Here is a 4,846-nt window from a genome sequence, read left to right on the forward strand (position 1 = left end):
CCATTAAGTCACATTATTAACACTTAAAAAGAAAAATGCAGTGATGTAACCCTGTACACAACACATTTAGAGCGTAACATTTCTGACAAAAAGAAAATGACAAATTTAGTTTTATTACTGCAGAATCTGAAGATATTATAACACACTTTTCTTAAATCTTCAGCTACATCAGTGGTTCCCAAACTTTTCAGCTTATGACCCACAAAAATTTAAGAAGCAGAGACCTGAGCCCCCAGCTGTTGTCGGCTGATAAAATTAGTTTTTACGCCAAATAAACACATACTGTATAACCTTATTTATGACTTTATTTTTGTCCATTCTAAGTACACTAATCTTATTATTTTGTAACAACAAAGGCAAAAAAACGTTGTCATTTTTTAGTATAATTAATTCAGAAAATATGTTCAGGGCCCCACCTTGATGTTTCAGGACCCCACTGTGGGTCCCAACCCCAACTTTAGGAACCACTGATGCCACTGCAGTTATAAATTTGATCAGTTACTCTTCATTTACCTTACATTACATCAGGATTATAATTTACAACAYAAACATTAATCCAAGTATTTTAAGTACTGCATGTTTCATGCAGCCAAACACACAGCTTTTTAACTAAATACAAAACAATAAATATTTCTTTGTATTAAAAATGTAACAAACTAAACTAAAGCAATAAATAAAACACATTATGTAAACACAATATGAGCCTGCTGTGTCTCACACGCAGGGTGATAAATTTAAAAACTTTAGTGGTCAAAGTGTGAAAAATGTGCCTCATTGCAGGCCGAGGTGTTTTTTTTTCTACTTCCTGTTTCTTGTTTTCCAGTGGGTGAAGCAAACAGTCAGAACCATGACGAACAGGCCCGAACCAACAGCTGCAACGTACCAGTGAGGAAACACAAACCAGGACGAGTCTGGAAAACACAAACAAACATAACCTGTACATTTTAATAAATGATCCATGTATCCTCATGGAATCACAAAGATGKGTGAGTTTGTTTAGCTCATAAAGTAAAGTTTTTAGTCTTGTGTTACTGACCCTGAGGTGGACTGTCAGAGGAGCACCCGCCTTTCCCACAAAGATCTCTGGTGACAAGTACCTGGTCTGCACCTGAAAAGGTTAAAAAATGGATGGATGTCTCACTCTTCACTGGTTTTACCTAAAGTCAGGGGTTCTCAATCATTTTGGGTCTGGGGACCCCTTACAAGGTTAAAAAGAATTCCAGGGACCCCCTCATAAACCCCATGCGGTTAATGCATAAATAACAAACCCTAAATTACATCTTAATATTAGTTTTTGTTTGATTTATTATGTTTGTTTTACAAGTGCATTATTCCCCATATGCTTTTTAAAAAAATAAAAATCATATTAATAATTTACTAAATGTTTGAGGACCCCCAAGTCACTGCTCACGGACCCTGGGGAGTCCTGGAACCCCAATTTGAGGACCTCTGCCTTAAATAATCTATTTTTTTGTTGCACACCTGCCTGTTATCTCTCATCAGTACTGATCATTGTTCTACTTTATTTTTCATGCTGTTTTTTGTCGGCCGTGTAGTTTTGTTGCTGTTAGCCTTTGTTATCATCACTTGCTGCAAAACAAAATAAATAAATAGATAAATAAATAAATAAATGACAAAATCACTGACCTAAGATCCGATGTGGTAGTAGCTGAGACTGATCCACAACCATGGGCGTGGAAGTGGGGGGAAATGTGGACCTCAGAACCCAGGGCCCAAGAAGGGAGAAGGGCCCATGGAAGTCCTGATTTTTTTATTTTATTTATTTATTTGCCAAATGAAATGAGCCCTTCAAATAATAGGTGTAGTAATTTATTTCAAATATATTGATAACATAAACTGAGAGATTAAACTTTATTTTACTGTCCACCCAACATATTGAACATTCTGGGGTTCCCCACCTTGGAGGCGCAAAATGATTTAGTCCACTCGACAGTAACCAGGACGTRTGTAACCCAGACACAGCTGAAAGAGCTGCGGGCAGACCCGAACAGATGATTGGGGGAACCAGGAAGTTTCCRGTGGTCTGCCTGCTCAGCTGGCTAAAAAACTGTGACAATCAGCACAAGTTTTTGAGTAATGTTGTCCACAGACAGAACGACAGACAGACATACGCGACTGAAAACATTACCTCGCCCTTGGCAGAGGTATTTAACTGGTTAAGTAGACGGATACATCTCTTGTTGTCTTTAGGTAACTTTGACCTGGTTAAAAAAATTACAATATCATAACATTTTAAGCRTAATTGCTAAACATGACATGCAGGGTTTTTGAGCATAACCCCCCAATGACAGACCTAAAGTTACGCCCTAGGTCACMGCATGGAGACCAATGAGACACAAAACACATTTAAGTTGTCTCCTCAGGTGAGTTCAGGTGTGTTAGGTGCAGGTGTGCAGACATGTGTTGATGCACGTACCGCGGAGCCTGAATACCTTTCCAACCATCACCTGCATGTTCACATGCGCGATACAGAAGTAAAGACCCAGGTCTCCGTTTTCAACCCCGGTGATCCTCAGAGCCAGAGACCGGTTCACCAGGACCACCGAGTGCCGAGGGCTGAGCTGACAACCTGAAAGCACACCTGCAGTCACCTGTGGTGAAATAATCCAGCTCTGATGCAACCCATGCAGYAATCTTAAATAAATCTATGTTCACCTGCGTCTGGGTGGCCCTCTCTCAGGCTGGCACACAGGACCACGGTGGGCTGGAGGTCTGGGTTCTGCTTCAGCCACGTCGTGTCGTAAAGGTAGGAGACGTTGCAGCTCAGCGTGACCGTGGAACCCAAGTGGACGAGTCGGACCTCAGCAGCTGACACGAACAGAACCAGGAACGTGGTCATGACAGAACCTGGAGTGGATCAAACRGAAAATAAACAGAATTTTACTGATTCACACACAGGAGGGGCAGAAAAACAGCAAACATCTGAAACTCACACAGTGGAGAATAACATTTTCAAAACAAAATTAGTGACGTCTGTTAAACATTCATTAGCTTTTTCASTAAATTTCCTGTAATCAGAGAAAAAAGCACCAAAGCCATCTACCTGCTGCKCATGGATCCATCTGATGTATGTTCATTTACTCTAAATGAACATTTCCTCGTCTAAAAGCTGCTCAAACAGGTCTGATTTGTTACTTACTGATAAGAATGGTCGTAGTGCAGTAGGTCCTCATGTTGTTGGCTCTGTGAAGTGTTTTTGACGCTTTGATCAGACCACACTGACTTCCTTTAACAGGTGCACCACCCACTCTTTCCACTGAAAGCCCACTTCTGTATTTGGGACACTTTCAATTTTGTTCTTATGAAAACATGAAGTGATCCTTTTATTAACCTTTATTTAACCAGGCAAATCACTTGTGGATTAGAGATGTCTTTTGTAAGGGAGGCCTGGGCCAAAGTGAACCTATGGTACATGTTTCTGATCTGTGGTTTGAGCTGCCTTCTGTTTGATCTTATTTATATGTGTAAAAAATGATGGAATATGTGACCCTTCACATCTAAAATTGGTGTATGGACAAATATGCAAATATACTGTTTTGATTAAAACGCTTACAAAAATTGAATTTTGTCAAAATATAACAAATAAATGCCTTATCAATGTTTCATTTGAATGAACTGTGTGAAAAAATATAATTATAAATTTTGAAGCACTTTTTTGAGCAGTGGCAACAATAACAAAACAAAATAAAAACAGATTTTGAGGAAAAACACCTTTAAATTTTGAGATTTTCCCTGCGAGCTACAAACGTGTTTGTTTCCTTCCAGCTGGGAAATGTCAATATTCAAATATTATGTGAGCTTTTCTCTTCATAATGAAATGAAAAGTTCATCATAAAAATAACATAAAATAAGGATTCAGACCAAATATTAATATTTCATCATAACCAACAAGACAAATGAAGGCATATCTCTGATTCCGTTTATATCAGAATGATCCAGGTRTCAAAATRTAGCTTTKAAAGCCAGAAATCTGAAAATGTGATGAAGTCATTTTGACTAAATTTGACTTAATCGTCACTTCGATACAATGGGTCACATAGAAGGTCAGGGCAGCTTATTTAATTTTAGGATTTGAAATGGTTTATGAAAATTTAGGCATTCTTGTTTTAAATAATCATTTTGTGTTTTCACACACAAAGAGAGGCAGCAATTTTTGGTCAGATCAACCTGACCTATGTCACGACTTTAACCCAGAGTTATCAAAACAAGTASTTTTTCCTGTAAAACAGCATCTGTCTGTACTTTTAGAAAATACTGGTAGCATAGAATAAATAAATATAAAAAATAACAAAAAAAAATACACCCCACAAGTAAAAACAAACAAATAATATGAAGTGTGTTTTTGTTAATCCATCAAATAAAGAAAGTGATTTGTGTTCCCTATTAGCTCCGCCCCTGTTGATGACGCTGCTGCGTAAAKGTTACCCCGTCGTCAGTGCGCATGCGCAGCTGCTTCCTGGCTGCCGATCCTGCTGTCAGCATGACAGGAGCCTAAAAAGCCACTTTTATTATCAGTTTACTGGAGAACAATGACTGCCACGATTCACTGGGATTAAAAACTGCTTCATCTCTGGGAAAACCGAAGAATCCGCCGTAAGTCTTTGTTCGCAGGTGAAAGGCTAGTTAGCATTAGCATGTTTTCCTATTTAGCTCGTYCCTACCTGTCAAATTAGCTGTCAACAGTTAGCAGCTAGCTCTGTTAGCTCCTTTCTATCAATCAGAGATTTTGTATCAGCTCAGCTGTTTGGTGAGGATAACAGGTATAGGGTGCCGTTTGTAAAGTTACACAGTCAAAAAGTACCACCAATATTTTTGTTTTATTTAG

The 4,846-nt window shown here is 38.6% G+C and overlaps 1 protein-coding gene across 1 annotated transcript in view; it reads left to right on the top strand.

The window, feature by feature from the left end:
- Window positions 1–4,461: 4,461 nt before the first annotated feature.
- Window positions 4,462–4,846, top strand: part of LOC106524356 (ribosomal protein S6 kinase beta-2) — a gene marked incomplete in the record, with an annotated part of 9,119 nt that continues 8,734 nt past the window's right edge. The window contains 1 exon segment of the mRNA XM_014018128.1: window positions 4,462–4,632.

This window comes from Austrofundulus limnaeus, unplaced genomic scaffold, assembly GCF_001266775.1.
Source record: "Austrofundulus limnaeus strain Quisiro unplaced genomic scaffold, Austrofundulus_limnaeus-1.0 Scaffold183, whole genome shotgun sequence".
Taxonomy (NCBI): domain Eukaryota; kingdom Metazoa; phylum Chordata; class Actinopteri; order Cyprinodontiformes; family Rivulidae; genus Austrofundulus; species Austrofundulus limnaeus.